A 14,727-nucleotide genomic window follows, 5' to 3' on the forward strand; every position below is an offset into this window, starting at 1 on the left:
TGAAGGATGATAATGGGCTCTGAAGAACAAGACTGGTGGTGATTTTTGATTGAAGATACCGGACTTCCGTGGTATAATTGTAATGGTCCTGGAAGCGCGCGCATAGGGAACTGATTTGTGTCTGTTGTGTTCTGCACTGTTAGAGGATGTAGCTGTTTATTGATTTTCTATTGCTAGAACTGGGTCCTGAGCGAGGAAATGGCTCAAGAGCGTGTCTCATTAACTGTGACGGGCTGTATTATTTGGAGACGGAAGTTTATCTTATTCATACAGTGGCGATTTGAACGTGCTTTCGTGAAGATCTGCCCTGTTATAAACAGAGACCCAGAAAATTAAAGAAATAATTATAAACTACAGCTGGAGAAAAACAACGTTTCGGCCACGGTTGCAGCGGCCTTCTTTTGGGTCTACTAGACCGAGACTTTTACATCGACTAACAATTTTGTTGCACCTATTACCATGAAAGACAATGCTCAGACAAATTTTTTCAGGGCCAGAACTGTTCGCATTGCATTACGGGAGAAAGTCACTGCTGAACTTAAAGAACTGCAAGACAGCGGAGCTATTGCACCCATACAAGCTAGTCAGTGAGCAAGTTCACTGGTTTTTCTCCCCAGACCCTCAGGTCACCTTCGCCTCTGTGTTGACCGTAAGTCTACAGTCTACCCACTAACGGTGCTTGACACTTACTTATACACGCCCAGAGGAACTCATGGACAAATTAGGCGGTGTACGCTACTTCTCAAAAACTGATTTGCGCGAAGCATGTCTGCAAATACCAATACATGAAGAATTTCAAAAATTGTGTGTTGTGACACTCATTTGGGCTTGTTTAAATATTTGTGATTGCCTTTTGCCAGTGCTTTCGCAGCCGCCAATTTCCAACGGTATTTGGAACTGAGCTGACTGCTCAAGTACCAAACTGTTTAATCTTCGGACGATTTTGTCGTAGCAGCTAGCACACCTGACGAACACATAGAAAATTTGCGTGCTTTGTTTCGCGTGTTATCCGATGCAGGATTAAAGCGTCAACTGGACAAGAGCGATTTTTTAAACCTCTGTTGCAGTACGTTGGTCGTGTCCTAAACTGTCTAGGTGTACATCCTATTCAGTCACATTGGTTAGCCATACGAGACCTGCCCGTTCGTCGCAATGCCACAGAATTGCAGTAAGTCTTAGGTAAAATGAACTATTATGTTCGAATGCTGCACAAATCGCAGCTCCATTGTATCGCTTGCGTAGCAAGAACGTCCGCTTCGTTTGGACAGATTAGTGCCAAGCAGCTTTTCAAAATTTTAAGTATGCATTACTCAGTTATCGATGTTTGGTTGCCGGCCTCTGTGGCCGAGCGATTCTATTCGCTTCAGTCCGGAACCACGCTGCTGATACGGTTGCAGGTTCGACTCCTGCCTCGGGCATGAATGTGTGAAGTCCTTAGGTTAGTTAGGTTTAAATAGTTCTAAGTCTAGATGACTGATGCCCTCAGATGTTAGTGCTTAGAGCCATTTGAACCATTTTGATTCTTGGTTCACTCTGATCCTGACAAACCAGTTGTGTTGGAAGTCGACACTTCGTCTTACGGGATCAGTGCGGTGCTTTCGCACAGAACAGGTGATAAGAACGAGCCTATTGTTATTGCATCAATAGTGTTGTCTAAAGCTCAGTGTAACTATTCACAAATAAAGAAGCATTTCCTGTTGTGTATGATGATCATCAGGTCCCATACTCCGAGGAGCGTAGGGGAGCGACGCGGGAGACCCTCGCCACCGTACTAGGCAAGGTCCAAGTGCAGGTGGTTTGCCACTGCTTTCGTTCGAATGAGGATGAATGATGATGATGAAGACGACGCAACAATAACCAGTCATCTCAGTGTATGGTGTCATCTAATTCCAACACTATTTTTATTGTAGAAAATTATGCTTAGTAATGGATCACAACCCATTGCAGTCCTTGTTTCATCAGACGCAGCCGGTTCCTGTACGAATTGCCCAAAAACTGCAACGACGGGCTTTATTGTTGTCTCAGTACCAGTACGAGATTGTGTATCGTCCGACAGCTCAACATGTTAATGCGGATGCACCTTCACGTCTTCTATTGGCCCTGATACAGACTCTAACACTTCTTCTGCGTCTTGTTGTTACATCGATGCTCAGGATCCTGCACTGCTTCAACCCTTTGCTCTCAACTACAGGAAGAATGCACAGGTGACGGAAGCTGATTCAGATTTTAACATTTGGCTCAAATACATTCGTACATCTTGCCCTGGCTCACTGCATAAAGAACTCTGTAGTGCGTCGATACTTTGCACGTCGGCATACCCTCGCTTTTACTGCAAGGTGTAATTGTTGTTCAAAATGACAGCGGACAGTCACGTGTGTTGATCCTCAAAGCTTTGCAAAAAGAAGTGTTGCACTTACTTCACCAGGGACGCTTGGGGATTCTTCGTACAAAACAGAGTGTCGACACATTACTTGGCAGGGTTTGCTTTCTTTCTTGGGGCGTTTGTCCCGTGTCACGCGGGGTCGGCGGTGTTACTGTTGATTTGGTAGTGTTAGTTGCAGAGGGCGGCCGGATGCCCTTCCTGCTGCCACCCCAAATGCCCCGGGACAGAATTAGTGTACCCCAGCTGTCTGCGTCTAGTGTAAGCCATGTAATAGTCCGAACGTTTGCAAATGTCTGCGAATAGTGTAACTGAGGCGCAACGTGGGGACCAGCCCACTTTTCACCTAGCTGGATGTTGAAAACCTACTAAAAACCTCATCCAGGCTATTCTACATACCCGCCGTCGTCGTTAATCCACCTAGCCGGTGCGCCTACCCGCGTCCAGGAAGCAGCGCATTACCGCTCTACGCTATCCTGGTCGGTCATTGTACTTGGCAGGGTATCGATTCCAAATAGAACAGACGACGGCGCAATGTCACGCCTGTGTGGAAAATCAGTATGCTGCACCATACAAATTCTGCGCTTGGCCCAAGCCGCAATCGCCATAGCAACGTGTGTGTACATAAACTTTGGGGGACCTATTTGGAAAACTCGTTGGCTGATGGTGATAGACTCTTATAGCAAGTTCCCTTTTAGTGCGCGATGCACCCGTGGTGTAGGGGTAATGTCTTTGATTCATAATCAAAAACGTCTTCGGTCCCGGGGGCAAAAGAAGTCAGCCTCATTCTGCCAACGGCCTTGTCAAAGAGGGCGGAGGAGCGGATAGAGGTTCAGGGCACTCTCTTGTCCTAGGGGTGGGAAATTGCCTCTAAAGGCGGAAGAATCAGCAATGATCAATGACATGAGGATGCACAAGGCAATGGAAACCACTGCATTAAAGACACGTAACGTGTATCCACAGGACATGTGGCCTGTAGTTGATGACCTCTCCATTGGCAAAAGATTCCGGAATAGTCCCCCATTCGGATCTGCAGGAGGGGACTGCCAAGGGGAGGTTACGATGAGAAAAAGATTGAAGAATCAACGGGGCGCGGAATGTCAGAAGCTTGAACGTGGTAGGGAAACTAGAAAATCTGAAAAGGGAAATGCAAAGGCTCAATCTAGATATAGTAGGGGTCAGTGTGGTGAAGTGGAAGGAAGACAAGGATTTCTGGTCAGATGAGTATCGGGTAATATCAACAGCAGCAGAAAATGGTATAACAGGTGTAGGATTCGTTATGAATAGGAAGGTAGGGCAGAGGGTGTGTTACTGTGAACAGTTCAGTGACCGGGTTGTTCTAATCACAATCGACAGCAGACCAACACCGACAACGATAGTTCAGGTATACATGCCGACGTCGCAAGCTGAAGATGAACAGATAGAGAAAGTGTATGAGGATATTGAAAGGGTAATTCAGTATGTAAAGGGGGGCGAAAATCTAATAGTCATGGGCGGCTGGAATGCAGTTGTAGGGGAAGGAGTAGAAGAAAAGGTTAGGGGAAAATATGGGCTTGGGGCAAAGAATGAAAGAGGAGAAAGACTAATTGAGTTCTGTAACACGTTTCAGCTAGTAATAGCGAATACCCTGTTCCAGAATAACAAGAGGAGGAGGTATGCTTGGAAAAGGCCGGGAGATACGGGAAGATTTCAATTAGATTACATCATGGTCAGACAGAGATTCCGAAATCAGATACTGGATTGTAAGGCGTACCCAGGAGCAGATACAGATTCAGATCACAATATAGTAGTGATGAAGAGTAGGCTGAAGATCAAGACATTAGTCAGGAAGAATCAATACGCTAAGAAGTGGGATACGGAAATTCTAAGGAATGACGTGATACGTTTGAAGTTCTCTAACGCCACAGATACAGCAATAAGGAATAGCGCAGTAGGCAACACAGTTGAAGAGGAATGGACGTCTCTAAAAAGGGCCATCACAGAAGCTGGGAAGGAAAACATAGGTACAAAGAAGGTAGCTGCGAAAAAACCATGGGTAACAGATGAAATACTTCAATTGATTGATGAAAGGAGGAAGTACAAACATGTTCCGGGAAAATCAGGAATACAGAAATACAAGTCGCTGAGGAATGAAATAAATAGAAAGTGCAGGGAAGCTAAGACAAAATAGCTGCAGAAAAATGTGAAGACATCGAAAAAGATATGATTTTCGGAAGGACAGACTCAGCATACAGGAAAGTCAAAACAACCTTTGGTGACATTAAAAGCAACGGTGGTAACATTAAGAGTGTACGGGAATTCCAGGGTTAAATGCAGAGGAGAGAGCACATAGGTGGAAAGAATACATTGAAAGCCTCTATGAGGGTGAAGATTAGTCTGATGTGATCGAAGAAGCAGGAGTCGATTTAGAAGAGATAGGGGATCCAGTATTAGAATCGGAATTTAAAAGATCTTTGGAGGACTTACGGTCAAATAAGGCAGAAGGGATGGACAACATTCCATCAGAATTTCTAAAATCATTAGGGGAAGTGGCAACAAAACGACTATTCACGTTGGTGTGTAGAATATATGAGTCTGACGACATACCATCTGACTTTCGGAAAAGCATCATCGACACAATTCCGAAGACGGCAAGAGCTGACAAGTGCGAGAGTCAGCTTAACAGCTAATGCATCGAAGCTGCTTACAAGAATAATATACAGAAGAATGGAAGAGAAAATTGAGAATGCGCTAGGTGACGATCAGTTTGGCTTTAGGAAAAGTAAAGGCACGAGAGAGGCAATTCTGACGTTACGGCTAATAATGGAAGCAAGGCTGAAGAAAAATCAAGACACGTTCATAGGATTTGTCGATCTGGAAAAAGCGTTCGACAATATAAAATGGTGCAAGCTGTTCGGAATTCTGAAAAAGTAGGGGTAAGCTATAGGAAGAGACGGATCATATACAATATGTACAACAACCAAGAGGGAATAATAAGAGTGGACGATCAAGAACGAAGTGCTCGTATTAAGAAGGGTGTAAGACAAGGCTATAGCCTTTCGCCCCTACTCTTCAGTCTGTACATCGAGGAAGCAATGATGGAAATAAAAGAAAGGTTCAGAAGTGGAATTAAAATACAAGGTGAAAGGATATCAATGATACGATTCGCTGATGACATTGGTATCCTGAGTGGAAGTGAAGAAGAATTAAATGATCTGCTGAACAGAATGAACAGTCTAATGAGTACACAGTATGGTTTGAGAGTAAATCGGAGAAAGACGAAGGTAATGAGAAGTAGTAGAAATGAGAACAGCGAGAAACTTAACATCAGGATTCATGGTCACGAAGTCAATGAAGTTAAGGAATTCTGCTACCTAGGCAGTAAAATAACCAATGACGGACGGAGCAAGGAGGACATCAAAAGCAGACTCGCTATGGCAAAAAAGGCATTTTTGGCCAAGAGAAGTCTACTAATATCATATACCGGCCTTAATGTGAGGAAGAAATTTCTGGGGATGTACGTCTCGAGTACAGCATTGTATGGTAGTGAAACATGAACTGTGGGAAAACCGGAACAGAAGAGAATCGAAGCATTTGAGATGTGGTGCTATAGACGAATGTTGAAAATTAGGTGGACTGATAAGGTAAGGAATGAGGAGATTCTACGCAGAATCGGAGAGGAAAAAAAAAAGTGCGAATGAACTAGAGATCGACCCGTAACACAATTCAGGCGTTTTCCTCTACTGTTTGGCCCGAAGGTTTGCCTAAGTCATGGTGTCGTACAATGGCCCTAGTTCACGTCAAATGCATCTGAAACATTCTGTGAACGCAATAGCATATAGCATCTAACTAGTGCACCGTTTCATCCACAGTCGAACGGCGAAGGGGAAAGTTTTGTCAGAACCTTCAAGCAGGAGGTAGCCAAACTTCGCATCGCGCACACCAGGGATCAAACAGTGTTACTCCCCTACTATCGTTCGCATCCACGAGGTGGTCCATCGCCAGCTGAATTCCTTCATGGCCGCCGCCAAGACACTGTTCCACCTGCTCCACCCCCTCCTCAGCATCCGGAACCAAAGCAAAGCGCAAGTAAGGCTTCGAGCAGCATGATATTGTGTTTTTCAGGGCTTTTAGCGGCAGCAGGCTGTGGGCGCCACGCGAGGTCCTTCGTCGACTTGCCGCATGCATGTATCTCATTTGAGGCCCGGAAGGATTGCAGCGCCGACTTCACAATCAAATTCGCCACTGACGTGTGTTTGGTGATCCTTCTGTGTCTCTTAACCAAGATTCACGGATCCTGAGGACAGCGCGGCCACAGCAGCCGCCAGAGGGTGTCACCACGACACCGCGGGACGACACCATGGAGACGCAAACTTCACCTCCTTCGCCCCCTCTCGTCCTACCGCCCTCATCACAGCAGTCGACGCCATCGCCTGGTAGTTTTTCGGGGGTCGTTTCCGCCAGAGCGAAGACCGGATGGCGGGGTACAACTCGAAGAATGACGTACGCTGCAGCCACAACAGCTCCCAGTATAGCCACAGCTTCCAGTATATCACAGCACCCACGCTCCTGCCTCCCCCGCCTTGTCGCGCTCCCTATACCATGATGGTCCATCGTTTTGGTTGGGGGAGGAGAGGAATGTTACAGCGTAAAATCAAGCGCTGGCATTCTATTCGGGAACGAGAGAGCAGAGACGGCTGTGAAGAAGACGTCAGCCAGTTGCCCGCTGACCGACCCCACTCCAGGACGACAACGCGACAGCAGCGTCCTCTATGCGGAGAGGACATAAGCGCCGCTCTCGACTGGTCGCGCCCAGTTCTACAGCAGCCTCAAGATTAAGCACTTTTACTGCAGTGACTACCCCATTACTTTGCTTGTATTAGAATTGTATATATTGGAGAACTTGTTTATTGTTCATGTCGTCCCTTTCCTTGAGACACGTCTGTTGTAATTATCAAAGTTAAGTATTGTCATTTATTTCTCGTAATAAAACTCAATAATACGATTTGCTTGAATTGCTGTCTAGTGAATGAGAGAGTAGAATCCCTAGACACTGCAAATTCGACGACTAGGCGGGATTCAACACGATTAGTCCAACTTTAATATTTTTTGTAGTATTAAAAAAATTTAAAAACCTCTCTCACACCGGCCTGATTTAGCTTCGCTGGTCAGGATAGTAAAAACATGCGTATGTTAAGGGGATTTTCATTCACAAAGCAGGCTTATCACATTCACACAGTTCAATACTGTTCTATCATGATTAAATTGAGCTTAACTTAAATTCAATAAGGCAGTGAAAAGATTTGTAACAATTATTAACTTTCGTTGATCACATGGGGAAGACCGGAGATCTGCTGGTAAGACCGTGTTAGCCTATTTTATTTGAAGTAACTGAATATATTGAGCATACAAAGCGGCAGGTTCGTCCAATGTAAATCAAACGTTCCCCGCTGATCCCGTGCAATACAGCGTAGTAAGCAGACACTGTCAATAATAATCAGTTAAATAATACGCGAACACACTTACTTTACTTTAGTTAATGTATTAAATTCCTTTTCATACAGAATCTCATCAAGATGGCGACTAGCTCAACAATACATACATATACATCCTCCTTCTATCAAGGCTAATCGACAAGCCTTCTCTCATTCTTTTCATGAGAGAAAACAGATAGCACAGAAGCTATTCCATGGAGTAAATGGACGCTCCAAGGAATAATAGGGCTTGAAATTACTTTGCATTGATAATCATCGTATATTCATGTTTAGGAATCGGCAAGATAAGAAAAGATATTTCGAGAACTGTACTGAGTTTTATAATTTATAGAATTTCTGAAAATATCGCGGAGAGACCGCTGCAAGAGACATTACATCGCCCCTCGCAGCGAGCAAAGTTGATATGTATCCACTTTGCGAGCTAACTATTGGCGTAGCTAACTCGTTAGAATTTGTGGAACATATGTTCCTATAAATTTTAAGAAGTTAGTAAGATTTTTTGATCACAAGAATGGGAAGAGATTTGGTATAGGTAACACCGATCTTCGTTACCTAGATACCTAGTAGTTGCTTTCACGTGTACTGGGGCATACCCGCATCCCACGTACACAACCAGGGAAGATGGACTTATATAGTTGTAAATCAGGTCAAACTATTCAGAAACTGGCCTTCACAGGGAAACCCCGGAAAACGTGGAGGCTTAGACCCCAAATAGGTATCATACATGATAGGAAAGACAGAATAATTTAGAAATTTGAGAGATATACTAGAATTCATAGGAAAGATAAAATCTGCCACATCGTAAAAAGAAAATAAATATTTACAAATGCAGTTTTTTACAATCTTCTGAAAAATTTTCTTCATCGATGTCTTGCTGAACTGCGGTGAAACTGATCGAACAGGAACATGGGACACGGCACGGAGGACAGGCGTCGCGTTGGCGTACCGGACAGGAGACGTAACGGATTTGAGAGACCAGAAGGAACCTCACGAACAGGTACTCAGGATTGTGGCATGAAACAATCGAAATTCGTCTAAGGAATGGTCAACTATTAAAGATTCCTGGAAGAGAAGCGTTAGTCGAATTTCTCCAGGTTCATTTTGAACTCAAATATGGACCTTTATCCTTCCAATCTTCCATGTGAAGAATGGGAAAATCCATTCCTCTTATACTTTCCAGACCTAGGTGTCTTAATCGATACTGTAGTCGCAAAATATCACAACTCCAGATCGGAAAACAATTTTTGAAAACGGATAATTTCATGTATCTTCTTGAGTAAGCCGAAAGGTTCTAACCCTGGTATCATTTTTTTTTTTCCAGGTGGGTGGAAGTAGATCTGAATCTTTCCTAATTTGGTTTCAAGTACGAATGTGGATAGCATGTCAGAATATTAAAAACTTTATTATTTGAGACAATTTCCAAAATAAATTATATCTTATTCATACATGATTACAATGAAATTTTGCTGAAAGAGAACGTTTAATTAAATCTTACTGCATGACGTCTCCAGCTGAAATTAATTTTTGTTAGTAGCGATTGACGATCAAATTTTTCTCTTTTATACTCCGATTGCCGCATTTTCTCATGAACATATATTAATGCAATATAACAATAAACAAATCCAACTGGAAAATGACACATTATTATAAGTTCAATGAAGAACTTTCTTACTAACTCTAATTTTATAAACACACACTAAGTTAGTTAATTAAATTCTCTTGAATAGAATTTTAGCTCGTGCCAAAAAAAAAAAAAAAAAACGCGAGTCTTTATGTCTGTGGACAGTTGCAATCGATTCTATTTTTCTAACGCGGTTCATTTGTTCTCCTGTGAACTGTCAGTTTACGAACACTAACTTCACACGCAAGCGCCGTATGCCATCAAATAGTTTCAGTAAACTTATTATCACTGGAGATTAACACTCCCTGAATATTTATTATTTCACACGCACAAGCTTCATTGGTAATCATCGCGTAGACAGATAACCCGTAAGTCTTCACAGAAGCAATAGCTACAGTTCCACTTACTTTTCTAAATATTCCTATACTATCACAGAAGCAATCGCTTACTGTTCATTAAGGTATCACAGATGCTTGGCGTGCTGTCATTTAATGTATCACAGAAGCTGAGGCATACTGTCCTTATGTGTAGTGTTTCACTTCCTTCATCTGTAGCCCTTGCTAATGTAAAACATGTCTTATTACGTGCGGTTGAGTGTCTACGTTAAAATTTAGGTTCCCCTATATCTATGTGGGTAAATTAGCTGACGTGACGAAGGAAGGCAAAGCACTTCCAAGAGGACCATGCCAGGTAAAGTACTGTAATCTTCAAATACACCTTCGGATTGCTGACTGCTTTACCTAGCGTGCATCTGTCTACATAAAAACTATTCAACGTAAATTACTTTAGTGCCCATTAATAGATAACGATACAAGTAGTAGAATAAGAATCTGATTCTATAACTGTCGAAGCTGCGAATAAATGAGCAGAGAACTCTCCGTAACAAACAAGAAGAAGAGACATGTGTGGGGGACACCTGCTACGGCACTCCGAAATAGTTACGGTGTCTCTGGAAGCAGCTGGGTAGGGAAAATGGAATACACATACCAAGGCTAGAATAAAACGATTATGAATGCAGTATTTACGTAGAGACTAAAATTAGCATGAACGAACGAAAGGTGCAGGACAGTATCACACCATAAGAAAACCTAATGACAAAAAAAAAAGGAATGTTAGTCTTGTGTCAAGCACTAGACCTTATTTGTGCGATGTCAGTGCTTCGTCAGTTGGCTTCCTCTACTGTCCGGTGAACTACGATTGAATCTTTCTCTTCCTGGATGGTAATCTTTCTTCGGATCTGCATATGTAGCGTAACTCTGCGTTTCTGTAATCTAGGCACTTTCCCACAGGCTCCCGATTTTCATCTGATGTCATGCATCTAAGTTATCCATTTTAAATCCTCTTTTGACGTCAGATACACGGGTAACCTATTTCACAACCAGAAAGAATCATTTCTGTGGAGCGGAGCAATCTGAAGTAGATGGAAGCAGTTTTGTTGCGCTTCAAAATGATATTATTTCTGCTCAAGGAGATGAAAAATATTGTAACGAAAGGTCCGACATTAAGATGCGTCATGTTAATAATCTTACTATTTCTTTTTTCCTTTCTTAGTCGCGTATACTTCTGATTAATGATTACTTGTTTCGAACGTATTCGTTGATTTTCAAACAATTACCTGAGTCGTTCTCGTGTGACTAATGAAATAATTTCATAGTACATCATTTACAAATTTCGATCTGTTGTCATGTGCATACATTTGAATATTTTGTATCCGTGACGCTGCTACCTACAGCACACTGATTTACCTGCCACACAGTATTAGGTAACTTGTGGAGTCTCCAAACAGACGGGTGTACACGTCACTATAGAGTGGTTCATAGAGATATGTCTACTTCACGAAAATTTAAGAAATAGTATTTGATAATATCTTTGATTTCCCAAAATTCCAAAGATTAAAGCAAACTATTATTTTTGTGCTTTTTTTAATTTTTAGCTTTCTTCCATCTAATACTAGATTCAAATGTCAGTATTCTTCATTTTACTGCTGACAGAGGAATCCAAGATCGTATTAAAAACCTTATTTTCTTTTTTTTACTTCGAAACATCTACAAAAATACTATACATGACAGATGAGCATACATAGCCCACAGTGAATGTCAGCATTTGTAGCTACAGCCTTATGAATAGTTGGTGAATGAGTATTCAGAACCGGCCATCTATCTCTAAAAGAAGCTTAAAATCAGAAAAGATAGGTGTACTTATCACATCTTGTATCCTAAAATACAAACCGTCACCTGTACTTGTTTGGCCCGATGTCACCTGCATGTCACCTAGTGGTTCATTTCTCACTAATATGGAAAAGTTTTGAGCAACGCTATTTGAGTCCCGTAGCAGAATACGGGCATGGGAGTATACTTAAAGACTTACAGAGTGACCCAGGTGGTAAATCGACAATCTGAAATTTATTAAGTACAGCTCTCATAGCTGGAGATGGTACGAGGGTACACTAATACACGTTTAGTATTAGCTTCACCAAAACGTAAAAAAGAAATATCAGTTGTGGCGCGTTTCTAAGTGTTATCTGACACACATTTATGACCTTAAGTTCCTAGGACATACAAGCTCTTCAGGTTTTTTTATAAGAAAATGCATGCATTAAAAAAAAAGGTAAAATGTTTAAAATGTCTCTGTTACTGCGCAACAAAAATTTACCTGCAGTTGTGGAACACTGAGTGATTTTGGTCTTGAACTACAATCAGAGCCAAGTGAAGCGGCAATGAAATATTTAATCATCTAGTTAACCTAATTACTTAGAAGTGCATGTGGTTACATGTCAATGCAAAACGTAAGTTGCGGAATTTCGCTGTGAGTTCTTAAAACTCAAGGAGAGCAGCGTCCAGCGCTTGGAAAATAAATGTGGGAGCGGGCACACCTGTCGGATACTGTGAAGATATGAAAGTCAGAAGGAATGAAGATGAATAGTCTGACGAAACAGGACTGTCACTTAAAATTTCTTGAACTGACGACAAGTCTTCCTTACTTATTGATTCTCGCTAATACAAGTGGAAATGTGGTGGGGGATATGATCATCCAAAATAGTATTTAGTACCATTCATGTGTCAAAATATTTTAAAAAGCATAAAATTGGTTTTCATATATTGAAATTACGTTAATGTAAAAAGTACACGTGTGACATTTATTAAAAAATTGCAAGTATTTTTTCGTGATTTCTTAGACTCAGAAAGCTAATTCGTTGCTGATACATGAAGTAAAGTTCTAAGAGTTGTTGTTTTGCAGTTACGTCCGTAGCTGTTGGTGGTCACGGCAGCGGAAGGCTTTTGTGACCACAAGGGAGTATTTACAGATGAGAAGTGGCGTTTTGTACATTTAGAAGATAAGATGGGAAGTTCGTGTGACTTTGGTGTATGCGGAAAGGGGGGGGGGTGTAGGTGTTATGTAGAGGTTTGCTTGTGTGAGAACCACGATGAAAGTTAATGGAAGAGCAATTGGAAGAATAGGAAGCGAAAAGGGTGAGAAGAAAAGAGTGTTCTCTGTGATGTCCAATGTTATAAAGAATTTGCGCGGATTGAAATGTCACAGAAGAGGACGTGATTAAAACCTCTTTGACTGTGACTGTGGGGTTCTTCTAAGTTTAAAATTGAGGAAATACTGAAATAATTGTGGGAGGCTACTGGGTGTTTCGCATTAAATTATCAGGGAATTGTAGGAAATCTATAGGTGCTATTCACCGGGGAGGAAAGGAGGAAAGTCAGTTTGTAATGGATTAAACTGGAGGAGGTTACGTTTCCCAGAAACTGAGAATGAGTATTCGACCTTCAAGGTTCTGCAACAAATGATAGAATTTTGAGATGTTGGAAATCAGACAACGTTTACGCATAACAGAATGGATCGGATCAACGATTTGTGTGTGTGTGTGTGTGTGTGTGTGTGTGTGTGTGTGTGGAGGTTTGTTGGCGGTTCAGTCTCCATGATCGTCACTCTAGTAGTCTGTTAAGAGGCTTTTATTGGATGGTCATTAGGCGACGTTTCCACAATGACGCACACGGCAGTAGTTCTACAAAAGTAATTATGAGGACGTGGCGTTACTGTTGCGCAAAGCTACTATAGTGTTAATCTATTCGAAATTCTGATTAAAATCTCATTAATGTGACCATAAAATTACACTGCAAGGGGTTGCAGGAATGTAAGAGAGCCAGCGGTAGGGACATGACACAGCAGCAGGCTGGACTGCAACGGGAGGTGGCTGATAGGCCGCACGCGGCTCACATAGTTCCTCTAGAATGTTCCGATGCATCAGAAGCAGTAAATCAGTGGTCTGGGCAACTATATATTTCAGCACTGAGTTTCCCGCTGGCCCAAAACCAGTCTCGGACACGAGTCAGTCTCTCGAAGGTCAGGAACAAGCGACCGCCTACGTAAGAAAGCCCAGGAACGCTAGCGAGATTTAATGTCGGTTATCTGTTGTTAACGACCGCCTAACAGTCACTAGGTCTACAGCCTTTTCACTGACAACCCCCAGGGGAAAATCACAAAAATACACAATTACAAGTATACTCCCTCAAACTCATACAGGCATTGGAATTTCATAAGTTGAAACATATCATTGCAGACATGCTTTTAGCATAAATGTCAGTTGCGCGCATATTCCACTTTGGGAACTTGTCCACATAAAATTACTTAATGCGAAACGAATGCAACCGTGCAAGAAAAGAAATGTCTACGAAGTATAATTAGAAATTTTTCAAGGAAACTGACGCATTGGTCAACAGTCAAACGATTACTCAGAATAAATCATAGAAGAACGTAAGAGACAACAGGCAATTATTTCAATGTTAGGAAGAGTAAAGTTATTTAGAGATCAAGTCTGAAGATGAAAGTAAAAGAAAGAGATGCAGTAGAAGGTAACCATATTTTTGGCGTTTAAGAACATATAACTGAACGTATGCACGCAAGTAATGTGGTAATAACATATAGAAATAGTTTAATATTGGAGAGTGTTGAACCTAGAGGATAGTGTACCTAGGAACACACTATGTTCTTTGGTCGGTACTTTAGTGTAATGGCTAATTTTACAATCACATGGAAGGATGTGCTCAAGAGTCGGTCGTAATCAGTCTTCAGCATGTTACAAAGTTTTCACTGTTGTTAAATATATGGTTCTGTTTTGCACGGCATTTTTAAATATTTCGAATTCTACACACTTAAGTGCTGTATGATATATTAAAGCTATTTGGTGTATTACAGCATTTTACCATGAGAATTATGCTACATATTTTTAACACATTTTATAT

The sequence above is a fragment of the Schistocerca gregaria genome, chromosome 7 (assembly GCF_023897955.1).
Source record: "Schistocerca gregaria isolate iqSchGreg1 chromosome 7, iqSchGreg1.2, whole genome shotgun sequence".
In the NCBI taxonomy this organism is placed as follows: Eukaryota; Metazoa; Arthropoda; class Insecta; order Orthoptera; family Acrididae; genus Schistocerca; species Schistocerca gregaria.